The following is a 17,699-nucleotide window of genomic DNA, read 5'->3' on the forward strand; positions in this document are numbered from 1 at the left end:
CCGTCCCAAAGATGTCGCAAATAGGCCCCATATGACAAACTTGGCTGTACACAGATTTTTTAGATTTGGTTCAACGTCTACGATATCTTGCCCTCAAAGTTATATCGTAACATCCCAAGCTGTTCCGGACATTGTAAAAAAAAACGCCCTTTTGGAAATCTGGAAAGATATTTTACCTTATGATTTAGTTTTACACCCACTCAACTTTCCCTTAGATTCCAAACTTAATGCTCTATTTTGATCATGAGACATAGCATCTATACCACTCTCACAACCGGGATATACTTGAGCCGTTGAACCATAAAGATAGTAATAAAAGTAGTAGCCCTGAGAGTTTCAACTCAATACCGTCAGCAGCACCTGACATATTACTGATCCGTCCTGTCGACAACTAGTATGTACCTAGTGCCTTCTCATTTGGTTTCATACACCCTTCAACTTTTCCTGAAATTTAAACTTAAAAATTTTTTTCAGTGCCTAAAGCATAGCGTATAATACCATTTTGACAAACTGGATGCACTTAAAGTATCTTTGTGTTAGTCCTACATCACCCTTAACCTGTCCTAAAAGTTCAAATTTCGTTCCCTCAGCCATTTCGGAGATATTGCTAATACATCATTTTGAAAACCTGTATGTATTTAGTGTGTTTTGATTCAAGCAACATACTTATGAACATTCCAAAGAATTTTCATCTTAATACCATTAGCCTTTTTGGAGACCCAAGATCAAACATGAGCGCATCTGCAGTAACAAAAGCTATAGCCTATATCAACAACGGGCAACTTGTACAACTTACATCCCTTGCCCCAAGAGCAGCTGGCGTCAATTCATCTCTGGGCACATAGCAATTAGGCCATTTGAATATTTTGATTAAAATGCCTATCTGGATTTTTGATCGAGTGTCTTTTGGTAAAGGCTGGCAGATTCAGAGAGGGACGGTTCCTTCCACTGATTTTTGACTCTTAAAAGTACACAAGAACTTCCAACCTCTGATCGAATGAGCCCCACGGAAATTTCTATGAAAACAACTGCCATAAAAGGCGGCCTGATGAAAAGAAAAATTACAATAATGCCTTATTTATCAATCACACTGGTAAAACATAAACGAAATGTCCTTAGAAGTACATACCACCTTATTCCAAAAAGGACAGTCCTCCAATAGCCCATTCTTAACTATACTTTCCTCACTTGTCTCTTTATCTGAATATTTTCCCATTAAGTTATAATTATATTGAATTACACTCAATTATAAGGTAAACTAACTTACGAAAAACTAAACTAAATTACAGGTATTAATAATAGAACACTAATCACTCATTTTATGACTAAAAATCTCAGGGCATCAGTTATAGTAGTAAGAGCCCCCTGTAGAACCGAATGACAGAGATACTAGTGACTCAGATGACTTTTACTCACAGTCAGAGGTGCAAATAAACAGGGTCCCAGGTAGAAATTTGGTGTTTTTATTTGAAGATTTCAATGCTCAGGTCGGTAGAAATAGAGTTAGATGGTATTCTAGCCCAAGTAAGTTTGGCATACGAAAAGAAAATAGTAATGGCTATAGACTTCTGCAATTTTGTAGGTATAACAATCTAGTTATAACCAACGTGGTGGTTGGTCACAAAATAGCCCATAAGTTAAATGAAAAATAATAAAATAATAAAAAAATATGTTCAAATGATGGTAAAAAAGTAAACCTAATTGATTATATTATTGTAAACCAAAGATTAGCAGGATCAATACAAGGTACTAGGGTATGTAGGAGTGCTGTTATTAATTTTAACAGTAAAGATCACTATCTAGTAGTGTCTAGGGATAATTTAAAGCTGAAATTTCAGAAGGGTAACTACCTCCCGGGAAGTTGTGATGTTGGTAAACTTGAGGATGAGAAATTGAGGGAAACTTTCAGGAATAGCTGAATGTGCTAAACTGAGATAGAGTTGCAGGAAAATATAAAGAGGAAAATGAAAGAGTTTTTGATACCTTGGATGTGAAGGAATATTGGTTTTGAGAGGACGAATTAGCGACGGTGCGAAAAGTATTGAAAAATAATAAGGCTCCTGGTGCTGATAATGTGGTGAGTTTCTTAAATATGATGGCTCTGAGTATAGAAATAAGTTGCAGACGATTATGAATAGGATTTTTGAAAAAGGGGAAATGCCTAGCAGTTTTAGGAAAACCTTAATTAAAACATTGTATAAGAAATGTGATAAGAGTGAGGGTGACAATTATCGAGGCATTAGTCTGGTCTCTCTAGGTAGCAAATTACCTAGTAATATGATGCTTTATAAACTGAGAGATGCTGTATACAAAGTTATGAGATAAGGAAAGTGCGGTTTTAGGAACGGTAGAGAATTTGTTGACCAAATTTTCACTCTAAGGTTAATAGTTGAGCAGTGCCTGAGTTATAAAACACCTTTGGTCCTCCGTTTAATAGGTTAAAAGTGATCCTTCAATTCTGTTGATAGAAGAGCTTTAGTGAAGGTCCTATCCTTGTATGACATAGCAGACTAATATATAAAAGTGATTAGTCTATATACGAAAATAACAGTGCTGTGGTTTAGTTAGGAAATGAGGTTAGCAGCTGGTTTCGTGTTAAATCCGGAGTTAAGCAGGGATTTGTTCTATCCTCCTTTATATGTATCATTTTGATAGGTTTTTTTCTCAAGGAGCAAAGGAAAGGCAATGGGAGACCACAGAATAAAATGGGTAGGGAAAACTCTTCTGGACTTAGATTATACTGATGATACAAGCATTCTAGATGAAAGTGTGAGCAAAATGAATGAACTTCCAGAGGTTTTGCATATTCAGGGTGCTAGAATAGGCTTGAAAATTAATGTTAAGAGGACTTTGTCACTAAGGCTAGAAACTAGTGAAGATGAAAACGTGGTACTGAGTAACGCAAAGATTGATCAGTTGGACAGCTTCACTTATCTTGCTAGTTAATACTAGCAAGCTAAGTAGTATTAGTAAAGACGATAGGAGCAGTGAAGATGTTAAAAGTAGAATAGCCAAGGCTCAGGGTATTTTTTTACAATAGAAAAAAAAATCTTGGAAGAATAGGAAAACAAGTCTGCAAACCAAGAATAGAATATTGGAAGCTACAGTGATGCCAGTGGTCAAAGACGACTTTAATGCATGAGCGCTTCAAAAAGCGGATGAAGATTTGCTAGATGTTTTCCAGAGAAATCACCTACAGTTTATGCTAGGTATCCAGGTGACCGAACTTATTTCAAACAGTAGGCTGTACGAAAAGTGTGGTTCAATCCCACTTTCTAGGGCTATAATGAGGGAAAGGTTGGGATGGCTAAGGCACGTTCTGCGGATGAAGGATGACAAAATGCCAATGATTGTCCTTTTCGGCCAACCTTGTAGGGCTAATAGAAAGTAGGTAGTCCGTGATTGGGGCGGGAGGATGTCATAAGGAAAGATTTAAATGCAATTTGAACTTCATAGGAGGGTGTAAAGAGGGAGGTTTTGAACAGATTGGGATGGAGGAGGAGAATGCGTAGCTGTATTTACCTCAAGCGGCTTTGTGCTGCTAGTAGTAATAGTAGTAATTTACAGAAATCCCCTATCCCTTCGTCAAAAAGTTTCTTCTGCTCTACTAATCTATCCATACTTTTATGATCCTCTTCAAAGCGGATATTAAACCGATGTCTCAGTACCCTATGTGGGTCTTGAACAGTCTTCAAAAGTACAAAAAAAATCAAACTGAATTTTCGATATATAATGCTATTAAGTACTGAAAGTATTGAATTTTATAGTGAATGAATAAGTACAAGATTTTATTTCAATGTAATTTTATTTCCGTTTTCAATGCTGTAGTAACTGGAAAAGGAAATATTCGTAATAGAATTTGTTTTCAGTGGCGCACCAACGATGTACTACGCTTTAGACTTTTACAGTTAGGGGAGGGGGCAGGGTCCAAACTCTTGTTTGTAGTGAAGCTATATTTGTCTTGAACAGTCTGTGAAAGAATTGTTAGAATTAAATTAAATATTTAATATATAATGATACTCATTGCTGAAAGTTCATCAGTTCAAAACTTGATTTTACCCTAATTTTTATGTTTACTTTCAACGTTGTTCATCAGTTCAAAACTTGATTTTACTCTATTTTTATGTTTATTTTCAATGTTGTAATAAGTACAAAAGAAATAATTGTAATATAATTTGTTTTCAGTAAAGCACCAATGACGCAGAGGTTTTTAAATTTTTACAGCACCAAATACGCAGCAGGGGTTATACTTTTACCGGTAATGAAACGGGCAGTGACCATACTCTTGTTTTTAGTGAAGACACCATTTAGTAGAAGTATATAACCCCTACTCCTTGAAAACGACCGCAGTCTAAAAACCAAACCTTAATTCAATTTTCATTTGTGTTTTAATTCTGTTCTCCCAATTGTTATAATAAGAAAAGGTAAACTAATTTTGCAGAACTTTGTAGCCACTTAAGCAAAAGAATGATAATTCTAAATAAGAAAATTGGTTATTTAACTAAGAGAATGACACTTTTGTCGTTAGAGACGGGTGGGTCATCACGGGTGCGTGTTTTTTTTTCCAGGGGTCATCGTATCGACCAAGTGGTCCTAGAATGTCGCAAGAGGGCTCATTCTAACGGAAATGAAAAGTTCTAGTGCCCTTTCAAAGTGACCAAAAAATTGGAGGGAACCTAGGCCCCCTCCCACGCTCATTTTTTCCCCAAAGTCAACGGATCAAATTTTGAGATAGCCATTTTGTTCCGCAAAGTCGAAAACCATAATAACTATGTCTTGGGAATGACTTACTCCCTCAAAATCCCTGGAGGAGGGGCTGTAAGCTACAAAATTAGACCAGTGTTTACATACAGTAATGGTTATTGGGAAGTGTGCAGACGTTTTCAGGGGGATTTTTTTGGTTTGAGGGGGTGGGGTTTAGGGGAGGGGGCTATTTGGGAGAATCTTTCCTTGGAGGAGTCATTGGGGAAGAAAATTTCAATGAAAATGGTGCAGGATTCTCTAGCATTACTATTAAAAAAAAACAATGAAAAAATAAACATGAAAACGTTTTTTTACAGTTGAAAGTAAGGAGTAGCATTGAAACTTAAAACGAACAGAGATTGTTACGCATATGAGGGGTTCTAAAAATACTTTAGCATAAAGAGTGAGGTATTTAGGAGGAGATAAATACCTCGCTTTTTATGCTAAAGTATTTTTAGTAATTTCAACTATTTATTCTACGGCCTTTCTGATTCAGGGGTCATTCTTAAAGAATTGGGACAAAACTTACGATTTAGTGTAAAGAGTGAGGTATTAACGACGGTACCAACCCCCTCGTATACATAATAAAAATATAAGCATATAAAAGTTTGTTACGTAAGTTAATTCTTAAGTTACGTATATTTTTTACTAATAAAAACATTCGTTAAAAATTAAAAGTTCTAGTTGCCTTTTTAAGTAACCGAAAAATTGGAGGGTAACTAGGCCTCCTTCCCCACCCCTTATTGCTCAAAATTGTCTTATCAAAACTAAGAGGAAGCCATTTTGCCAAAAAAAAGAATTAATATACAAATTTAAATTTTAATAATTTATGTGCGGAGAGCCAAAATCAAACATGCATTAATTCAAAAACGTTTCAGAGATTAAATAAAAAAACTAGTTTTTTTTAACTGAAAGTAAGGAGCGACATTAAAACTTAAAACGAACAGAAATTACTCCGTATATGAAATGGGTTCTCCCCTCCGCAATCCCTCGCTCTTTACGCTAAAGTTTGACTCTTTGCCACAATTCTACATTTTAAAATAATTAAAAGCTTTAGCGTAAAGAGCGAGAGGCGGATGGGACAACCCATTTCATATACGGAGTAATTTCTGTTCGTTTTAAGTTTTAATGTCGCTCCTTACCTTCAGTTAAAAAAACTAGTTTTTTTTTTATTTTCTGCAAACAGGACAGAAATGGATTCACTGAAGAATAAGAAGGTAGATATGCAGTGAATACAATTTCTAGAATGAAAAGGAAATCATTGAAAGAGAAAATAAGGCTCAGTGCTTGTTATAATCGTACTATAACTGGTTTGGTCAGGTCGGTTGTAGTTTGGTCTTGGAATTAGGTAGAAGGGGTTAAACTCCAGGAATCATTTACTTGTTTTAATTTTTATTTCCAGCATTGAATTGAAAATCCAATATAGCTCCAAATCCTCTTATTTCTAATTGAAATCCCTAATAAGCGCTGATAACATCCTATTCCTTACGTTCTGGATTCACATAGGAGGCTAACCCATAAATGTGAAACTGCCGCTATGTATAATACTATGCTGGCTTCTTGCTATTTTCGCTTTTCTAAATATTACTTTTAACTAGCTCCAAAAAAACATAAATGTGCTAAGAATTATGCCTCAAAATAGTCACAGTTCACGCAACACCAGCGCTGCTTGTGGGACATTTATCTCTGTATCAGCATCCTGTCCGACACGTCTGCTGAGAATAGAATAAAGTGAATTTAAACAAAACATGGATATATTTCTCACAATATAGAAATTTTGTGTGCACGCATAAGTGGTACCAACCCATTCTCTTTTTCTATTGTTATCACTTTATCATGCAGCGCTAGAAGACTGAGCTTTGTTTGCAAAGGGAATTATAGACAAAAACGATATTCAGTGTAAACCCCCTCCAGAAATGTATACCCCCCAAACCCTGATTCACACAAGAAAAACTTTGGTGCAATTTTTATGATTGTTTTTTAACAAATAAGCAAACAGGAAGGTAATTTTCAAATTCTAGGGGTCAATTTTCCCTTCCTATTGGCATCCCTGGCAATTTTTAATTAATTTAAAGTTTCTGCGTTCAGTTGTTATTCAGTCTCTGACCTGTTAAGACCAATTCATTCTCTTAAAAGGATTAATAACCAGTTTATGAAAAAGCGTTGGAAAAGGATTATATTCTGAATCAATTAGAGACTAAATTTATTCTGTTGTAACAAAATATTACCTGAATGAATTCGACCGGCTAGCAATAGCCTAACGCACGTCCGTACCTGCCTTGATGTATTTTTTGTTCATTTATTAGCCGAGATTGATCGGAAGATTAATTAATGGTAGTGAATTTTCTATGACAAATTGAAAAAAAAGGAAAAAAAAATTTGAAGCTTCTATAATAGTAGTGCTGGACTGAGATTGATTAAAGCTGCTTGCCGTGGTTATGTTTAAAGCTTAGATAAAGCCTTTTAAGGTAGGCGATTTGCATTTTTTGGTTCCCTTTCAGCCCCTTTTTGTTGCTGTATTTAGTGTTAAGAATGGTTGGAAAAAGGAAGAAGGTCAAACGGGGAGAAGAAGCTATGGCGATTATATCAGCATCAGATAATGCAATGTTGAATGACTCCAGCTCGCCCGTTTCAAGAGGAGTAGAAAATATTTCACTGAGGTCGGTAGCTGACAATATTAGCACAATTTTGGCCGCAATTCAGTCAAACACTGAAATTCTGAATGATTTATCTGGATCAGTTAGGTCCATTGAATCTCGTTTATCACACCTTGAGAATTCTGTTACTACCTCCCAAAAGGAAGTCTCCGAATTAAAACCTAGAATAGCTACTGTTGAAAGTGAGTCAAAAATGTTAAAAAGTAATTTATCTTTATTAGCGGAAGAAAATGTTCGTTTAACATCTGAGTTATCTTTATTGAAAGGGAGAACTATGAAAATAGAAAGCAGAGATACTGAAAAAAATTTATTGCTTTGGAATGTCCAGTGAACGATGAAGAATCAGCTAAAAAAATCTTTGAAAAAGTAATTACTGATGGAATTGGCTTGAAGTGGGATTTTGAATATTCAGTAGTAGACATTAACCGTGAAAAACAATTTATCAAAGTGGAAGTTGCAAGAAAAGAAGCCCGAATTCTTATATTGAAAAACGCTAGGATGTTGAAAAACAAGTCAATTTTAGAGCATTCTAATATCTTTGTGACGGATGATGCCCCGCAATCGGTCCGAGAAGTTCGAAGAAAATTTATTTGCTGTGAGGTTATAATTACTCAACAGTGGAGCTAATCGTGGGGATGTTTGGGTGACGAAATCGATCCCGCCACTTTTGTGTATACGCCAGTGTCCAAACACTGAGCCTCTAAAAGTGACTGTTGACAAAGTAAATAATTCAAGTTCATGGGATCCCTGCATCTAGACTGGAAGAATTTGAAAGAAAATCAGCCCTCTTTAGTAATGTATTCCAAACGCCCCTAGCCCATGATAATAATGAAATTTTAAACTCTATGTTAGTCCCCCCCAAATAAATATATGTTTTCTCATGAAATAGCTCATAAAAACCAAAATATGAGGAGAATATCTTTTTGGAACTGTCGTGGTTGGAGGAGTGGGCAAGGTGCAATTGATTTTTTTTTATTTGAATCGGGTACGGATATTCTTGGGGTTTGTGAAACATTTTTAGATGAAAACTCGGCAAATAAAATTAATATTAGTGATTTTCAATTCTTTCATGTAAGGGGAAATAAAAAAAAAGCAAGGTGGTTTAGCAATACTAGTTAAAAATTATATTCCGGTGCGACTGAGAGAAGAATTTCTATATCTGAATACTGAGATGGTTTTTGAAAGATGTATTATTGAATGTTTTTTTACCAAACAATGAAAAAATTTTAATTGCTGTGATTTATCGTCCTCCCTCATCTAGCATGGCAGACTTCATTGACAAATTTGAAAATATAATAAGCGTGATATCAAATCTTCCAATGCCATTTTTTATCCCTGGGGACTTCAATATTGACTTAATGGGATGCCTCCCATCAAGCCTGCAAAGGATTGACCGACATGTCCTTCAGTTTTTAGAATGTAACCTTTCACATGGTATGAGCCAGTATGTTTTATTCCGACACGAATTACAAATTCATCTTTTTCACTGGTTGATAACATTTTTGCACCTTATCCATGTGAGGCTACATTCGTGGTTACGAAAAATACATCTGATCATTGTATTTTAATGTCTGACTTAATAGCGCAAAAGATAGCCAATAAAGAAAACCCTATGAAAAGGAGAAATTTTTCAAAAGTAAATATGAATAAACTGAAATCTAGTCTAAGCGATATAGATTGTTTAGTTACTAACGAGAATGATTCAAATACATCTTTGGATTTTTTTTTATCGAATTCTGAACAAAAAACTGAATCTTCATTGCCCATTTAGAGCTACATACCGGAAAAGAAACTCACCCAAAAAACCTTGGATAAGTTTATCGCTTTTAAAATCTATCAAGGAAAAAAATCGGCTCTATTAGATAAAAATGAAATACCCCTCAGCTTATAATGTACAGCGATTCAAAAATTATAAAAAATTACTGGTTAAAATTCTTAGAACAAGTGAACAAATTTATTATGAAAATTCATTTAAAAAATCGGATTCACCTCGGACTAAATGGAAATTAATCAAGGAAAAAATTGGAAATAATACTAAGACATCACATCCTGAAGTGATCATAAATGAAAGTGGTGTTGAATTGAAGGGGAAGGATGTTGTTGCAGATTATTTTTGTAATTACTTTTCCCATTTTAGTGCTACTGCTGATCTGAAATCCCCTGAATCTTTATTTGGTTCATATAAAGATTATCTACCGTCATCCGAAAATTCTAGCATGTTCCTGGCCCCTGTTACTTTCGGTGAATTCAAAAAAGGAATTACAAATTTAAAACGTGGGAATTAACTAGGTCTAGATGGGCTCTCCACAAATATTCTGAAAGAACTTGCTTGTGTAATCCTTGTTCCATTCCTTCATATTTTAAACGCATCTATATCACCAGGGATCTTTCCAGAAGTATGAAAATATGCACGAGTTATTCCAATTCATAAAAAAGGTGATAAGACAGATGTAGGCAACTACCGCCCAATAGCTATTCTTTCTCCAATATCTAAGGTTCTAGAAAAAATTATTCAAGAAAGAATTGTATCCTATTTTAATAAAAGGAATTTATTTGCTAAAAATCAGTTTGGATTCAGGTCGAGTCATTCCACTGAATAAGCAATTGCTGCGCTAATCTTAGAGATTAATGATTCACTAAATGATGATAATTATAAGTCTGCTCTCTTCTATGATATAAAAAAGGCATTTGATACGCTAAACCATGAAATCTTGATGGACAAAATTAATAACACAGGTATTAGAGGTAAAGGCCTAGATCTAATAAAATCTTACCTGCATGATCGAAAAATTCAGGTAGAAATGGACATCAATTAAAATTAAAATCAATTAAATTAAATGGACATCAATCAAGCCATATCGTTATTAATGATGTTGGAGTCCCCCAGGGATCAGTATTGGGGCCATTACTATTTTTGATCTATATAAATGACCACCCAAGGTGTTTATCCCAAGATGAAACCCAGTTTACCCAGATGATACGGCTGTAACAGTAAAAGCTAAAACCCCATGTTTGTTGGTTGAGAAAATGGTGACAGCAATGAAATCTTTGAATAAATGGTTTGCGTGTAACTGCCTAGCTCCGAACTTTTCTAAAACTGAATTCATGATTTTCGGGTGGTCACAACGGGAAATAAATAAAATTACCATAGATGAGTTAATTGTAAATCAAATTAGGATAAAAAGAGTACATTCATTTCGTTACCTTGGGATTATTCTCGATGAGCTTTTATCTTTCCGTAAGCATTCTGATTCTGATTATTTGAGATTGAAACTTGCCCATCACTTAGGTTGTCTTCACAGATTGAAACAGGTGTTTCCTTTCTCCATCCTTAAAATTTTATACCATTCTCTAATTGAATCATATCTTAATTATTGCCCCATAGTTTATCTCAACACATTTATGGTCCATCTGCAACCTCTTCAGATAATTCAAAATAAGGCAATTAGAATTCTGGGTGCTTTTGTTCATCGCCCTGCGAGACTTAAAAATCTGTCAGAAACCCAAACTTTATATATTTTTCTCAATATACTTAATCTCAAACAATTGAAGGACGTGCATACAGCAATGTGGTATTATGATATCCAATCCTCAACAAATTATTTCTATGATTTGGGTATAATTGGGACCTCCACTTCTCCTGCCCACTGCATCCACTCCAAGAAGTATCGCCTTCCGCCAATAAAATCAGAAAGAGCCAGATTCTCAATCAGATACCAGATTCCTCATATTGCAATTAAACTTAACTTAGTAGAAATGTCCCGAAGTTTCACAAGTCGATTTTCTTTGAAAAACATATTTCAAAAATAATTCTTTGCCAGGATGTCGGGATTGATTAATAATAGATTTTAGTATGTATTTTGCTGTGGTGTTCTTGCGCTGGGGTGGCCTCCTCTAAGATCTCCTACCTTGTATGTTTCGTTTTTTTCTCTCGTATTTTTTTTTTGTCTTAGTTTTTTTCTCTCTCTTTTTGGAATTATTAGTATGACGAGACGTTGTGTTTTTTTTATGCATTTGTGCTGCCCCAGAATTACGAGCTCTGCTCCTGTTGGGGCATAATATTGTTTTTGTATATTTTTAATTTGAATTAATAAATATTGATTGATTGATTGATTGATTGTCACAGAGCAGTGTACTTTAAGTTTAGTTATTTGCTTTTTTTAATTAAACTCGATTGAACCTAAACCTGATTGAACCTTGGAGCTTCTGTTAAATTATCTTTGGTCTATTTTTAACAAAATGACTCCATAAAAAAGCTTTGATTAGACGCATTTGGGGAAAAGGAGGTTGGATGGAGGGGGCTAGTCACCATCGGATCACTTTCGACACTTAAAAGGTGAATTAGAACTTTCAATATCTAATCATTTGGTCCCCTCCAAAGCTTATATTCCCCTGTGGGATAAGTTGCACCCTTTCCCGGGGCTCTTGGGGGGAGGTATGTAGCCAACGAAGTTTTTGTTATATTTTCGTTGCATTATTTCAAACAAAGTGACTATCTTAAAATTTTCTTTTGATGCATTTGGAGAAAAGAGGGTGTGTGTGTTAGGGAGATGGGTGGGGGGGAGATTGGGGTAGATGCCCTTCATTAACTTTGAGTCATAAGAAAGTGACTAAAACTTTCAATTCCTAATCAAATGAGCCACCTTCGAAGTTTATACGACCACCCATTACATAAGAACCATATACACCTGCAGGGCATAACTTGAAACACTTGCCCTCGGGTTCTGGGAAGCAGTTTCTCTCGGATCGCCTTTGACTCTTAAAAAGTGAACTAGAACTTTCGATTTCAAATCAAATGAGTTCTCTCCGAAGTCTAAACGAGCATTCCTTCCATAGGAACCATATATGCCTCCAGAGCATAACTTACAAAGCCTACCCCGAGGCCCTGGAGAATATGTCAACACCTGCGTCGAGTTTTTCTTATCTGACCTTTGAACTATTTTTACAAAATTGTTATCGGATGGTTTGGGGGAAAAGGAAGTGGAGGGGCTAGTTGCGCTCGGACGTCCTTTGACTCTTGAAAAGTGAACTAGAAGTTTCAGTTTCCGACCAATTGACCTCTCTGAATTTTATATAAAGCATCCCTTTCATAAGAACCATATATGCCACATAGATATAACTTAAAACACCTGCCTGGACCCTGGGGGGTTTCTTTGACATCGGAGTCTTTGTTATCTGACCTTCAAACTATTTAAAAAAAAAATGGCTATCTCAAAAGTTATATCGGATGGGCTTGAGGGAAAAAGGAAGTTGATTGAGGGCTAGTTGCCGTTCAATTTCTTTTGACTCTTAAAAATTGATCTAAAGCTTTCAATTTCCATTAAAATGAGACGTCTCTGAAGTTTTACGAGCATTCCTTCCATAAGAATCATATAGTCAGAGCGCCAGATTCTGTATCGTGCACCCACCAATGCCGGAAAGTACAAAAATGCTGAGGACGGATCCTAGGGTAGTCGACCATTCTGAAAAAGAATATCGTAGGGCGCATGTTCGCCGTTGGGGCGTTTCTGAGATATAGGCCAAAAACGCCAAATTTAGCCTATAACTAAGTGTGACGATTCAGGACTTTTTTGCGACTTATTGGTTTGAGGAATCTGACGTAATGTTATATCAATCGAAAGAAGAGATCTAGATCTACAAGAATATGATTTTTAAATTGAAAAAAGACACTATTTTTTTCTCTATTTACTGCAGGTTCAAAATAAGTGCTGTAAAATTCAACAAATATCTCAAAGGAAGGCTAAAAACTCGAAATTTCTTCAAGGTAACAATTTTTTTTTTATATTCGAAAAGAAAGCCCATTTATTTCCGTACAATTTGAGATAAAAACATATAAACTATTTTTATTTTTAAAAGGTCTGCGATTTTTTTTGTAGTGTCACTGAAATGATCACTAGCCGTATCGTGAAAAGGGACATAATATTTTTTTTTCTTCAAAGGTAGGAATACTTCAAACTTCCTAACTGTTTAAAATTTTTAACTTTTACTTAAAAATAAAAATAGGTTTAAAAAAAATGTTGACTAAAAAAAGTGTTTTTTTTTTTCTTTTTTTTATAGAATGGACGAATATGTTTTCTGGTGTACTAAGGCGTCTGCAATTACCTTTTTGGGACCTGATTTGCCAGTAATACGACTGAGCTATTTACTACATAAAAGAATTCTGCTTCACAGATGGATTCAGTCAGCGCATTAGAGTTGTCTTACTCGACCTGCCCATAAAATTGCGTAACAGTAACTGATTAGGGACCTGTTGTAATTAAAAGTAAAAGTTATCAAATAAAATTTTCACAAATATTCCTCGTTTTCTTCTTCCGAGAATTCAGATGGGGCAAGGTCAGACTCCCTGCATGCCCTCCTCGTTCCACGGCAGGAGCATAAGCTGCAGCATCCTTTCATTTTTGAGCAGCTACAGTCTTTCCTGCATCTTCCACTTTTGCATCTGCAGTAAGATTCCAGGCTTGATGCTTCTTTACAGTTTGAGACGACCGCATCTACTCCCCCTTCAGCCATCTTCCATCCAAGGAGAAGTGGATCTGGAATGCTCGGCCGAGCCTGTACTGACGACAAGATTATCCATGTAGCGAATATGGCTCTTCGTATGCATGGCTCGAAGGTGTCGTCAGAAGGTAGAAGTCTTTTCACATCTTGTTTCTGGCACCGAATGTAAGCCCTTACACTGGCCAGTGAATTGAATCCGGCCTGTTTACCGTATTGTTTACAATGACCAGGAATTTTGATAGGTCGTAAAATTCTCTAAACGTGTCGACTGAAAGCTCCCCTTCTGCATCCTTGATCTGCTCCGTCACAGACACCATTTTTGAGGCAAAAGTTGGAGACACCGCGGTGTTTAAGAAAGAAGCTTTCCCGACGCCGAAGAAAAATTTCGTTGTGTCACAACCTGGCCGACAGTGCACGAACGGTAAATAATCTGCTCCTCTTTGGACAAGTGGACTCCATCTGCTGGCTCGTGTACTGGGATAATGTAAGTCAGCAACTTCAAGAAAATTTCGCTCAGTCCTTCAGCTTCAAGCTCTTAAGAAAAATGAACACAGGCTACTGCCACGTCTGTGTCGTTGGCATGCACAACGATGCTACGATACTACAAGCGTAACGGCTAGCGTACTTGACATGTGCCATAAGGCGTTGGTCAGCCTCTTCGTGGCTGGAGGACAAGCATTCCTCATAGTAACAGTGTTCTGGTAAAGTTGGACAGCAGCCACGCTTGACCAGAGACACTTTGAATCTCTCCTTGAACCCACCTGAGAGAAAAAGGTTGAGTGCGTTCGGAAGCTGATCACTCTTCTGCTCCCAGGTTTCATACAAAATTTCGAGGAACCGGCTTTTAAACGCTGAGCTTGCAAGTACGGCATCCCATTCTTCAATTGTGCTAAGAGCGGAAATCTCTTAGCACAGAGTGCTAAGAGATTTACCCTTTCCCTCGTTGTTTCCTTTCCTTCGTTGGAGTCTGCATGCTGATTTCAAGGAAATCAATTCTCCGGTGTCCGTGAGCTTCCCAAACAGCCCGTTGTACCGATGTGCGACAATGTGTACTTCAGGAATACCCACTGGAAGATAATTCAGCAACGTAAGCTTGCTTTGCGACTAGCTTGAAAACTTACCGTATTTGGTATTAATAAATAAATAAATAAATAGAAGCAATCTTTCCGCGAAGGATTTGACTGTTTCAAACCTGGCAGGCCGATATGACCTTATCTTGGACATTAGGTCAATGGTGTGCACTGTAGCTGATGTTGTTTCTTTGGATTTCAAAGTGGCCGGCCAAGCTGAAAGTCCTCCTTTTTTTCTTAGCCAGTTCAACAGCACAGCTTTGTTCCCCGCCCTCATTTTTCAGCCAGGGAATGTCTTGGTTGTTTGTTGTGGAAGATGTTCAAAAACGGATGGAGGGAAAGGAAGAATGTCTTTTGTGTGGATCTTTGCAACGGCTTTCTCCTTTTCTTCGCCGTAGCTCAACTGAGCAGTAATGATTCTCTTCAAAGCTGTTACTTCAGAGCTCAGGAGATCGGTTTTAGGGACACCATCCACTTTCTGAGTTTTTCTCTCTGAAGGGAAAGTTCGGAGTACAACCTTTTTCACATCTTCTTTCCTGTTGCACAGAAAGTTCTCAACCACCTCTTTTCCTTTTGTGGCTACGCAAGTAATATCAGAAACAATCTTCTCATCGTCCACAACTTCTGACATCACAATATCCTCTAAGTCGAAGTCCACTCTGCTGAACGGATTGCCACATGTAGTGAAAATGTCTTGAACTCTATCTCGTGAAAGTTGTAATCGCGTCGTCGTCGACTGATTGTCTTCGTGATATTTCAATGTCTCTGTGGATACGTTGACTACTTGCAGGAAACCATTGCTGATGGCAGCGGAAATCAGTAAGGTAAGAATCCAAGCTTCAGTCTGTCTCTCATCCATTTGTTCTCCTATTATTCCGGCCGTCGTCTTTGCATCCTTGTTCACTGTACATTCCAGTATCTTGTCGGAACAGGTGGCCGTAAGCCCGGTGTGCGTTCTCTTCACTGCAAAGTATCCTTTCATGAGCCTTCTGTGTACATCAGGAAAGGTTTGTGGTAAACTTCACATGTCATATAGGTACTGTATGAGACATCTTGTATACTGAGGATGGTCAGCCACCACCAAGTATGGAAACATCCGAGAAGTTGCTGTCAAATGAGACTCCCAGTCACAGTCTCGTTCAGCATGATTGAATTGCATCGCTATTTCAAGTATTTCCAAGAGCTACCGCCAGAAAGCAAACGTGGGTGACACATTACGAAGGGTTTTGAAGGCATTCATTATGGGATCCAAAGTGATTAAGGTATCGTTTGCCTTCTGAAGTGCAATTCGCGCGTTAGCACCGTTTGCCAATGAAATCCTGAATAGCTCAATGGCACTACCCAACTGGTCCAGAAGGGATAAGTCTTCTTGTGCTTCGGAGTAATACTCTTCCAAGGACTCCCAATAGAGGGCTAGCAAGACCTCGTACAGTATGCAGTAGGCATTGATATCTTGGTAGTAGCCGTTCCCTTATCGCCGTGAACGTTCGCAGAGATTTTTTGACTGTTGCATGGCTGTTTGGTGCTTCATGAAGGAAAAGCAAGATATTAGATTAAATATTGGCAAACCAATTTCTAATCACAGATGTTCCATTTGACAAGCATTTTCACTAGAACTGGAAGTTCCAATACTAAATCTGATTGATCAATGTAACATGCCTTTTTATCAGTCCTTATAAATCTAAATTAGTCAGTATCACCTAGTTTCTTGTGATATTTAATTTTGCAAATTAATTTCATTAAGTCTCTTACTTCTGCAAAAAAAATTTACGCTCATTTTTCCAGCCAACTTTACAACACCAAAAGTGCTTTTAAAAACTCTATTTCTTTAAAAATTGTTTTTTGATCTTCCAAATTTGTGTCATATTCTTCATTATCATCCATCAGCAAATCAGTATTTGCCTCAGAATCACATGTTGAATCAACCTGAAGTAACTTTTGTTTTATCTTGGCCTACCTGACTCACTTTTCTTTTTGATCTTCTGCTTATCAATTTCTTCTGCTTTGCTTATCAATCAACATCCCGCTAGGTAGCAGGTTACTAAACAAAATTCATATTATCAGGTACACTCGCTAAAAAAGTTGCATACCCCCCTGATATAACAATTTAAACTTTTTTTCTTAGCTTAATGTGTTCGGAATTAAACGGGCTTTCTTTTTTAATATAAAAAAATACTTTATCTTGAAAAAATTTCGAGTTTTTAGCTTTTCTGTTAGAAATTTGTTGACAAAAATCTGACTTTTTTTAAAACTGCAGTAAAACGTGCACTATTTTTTTTTTTTTTTACAAACAAAAATCGTATTCGTGTAGCCCCAAGGCTTTTCTTTTTATTGATGTAAGAGTACGCTGAATTTGACCAATCTTATCTGTAGAAAAAAAAAATTAGAATCATTGAACCCCATTATAGGGCAAATTTGGTGTTTTTGGCCTATATCTCAGAAACGCCCAAACGGTGAACATGCGCCCTACGATATTCGTTTTCAGCATGGTCAACTACCATAGGATCTACCCTTAACATTTTTGTACCTTCCGACATGGGTACTAATCGAAATAAGCGAGATACAGAATCTGGCGCTCTGATTAATATATTCCCCAAAGGTATAACTTACGACGACTGTCCCAAGGCTCTGGGGGATTGTATCGACACCAGAGTTTGATCTTTGTTGATTTTATGTTTGATCTTTGTAACTGTTTATAACAAAATAGCTATCTCAAAATTTTTATCGGATA

Source organism: Artemia franciscana, chromosome 3 (genome assembly GCF_032884065.1).
Source record: "Artemia franciscana chromosome 3, ASM3288406v1, whole genome shotgun sequence".
Classification (NCBI taxonomy): domain Eukaryota; kingdom Metazoa; phylum Arthropoda; class Branchiopoda; order Anostraca; family Artemiidae; genus Artemia; species Artemia franciscana.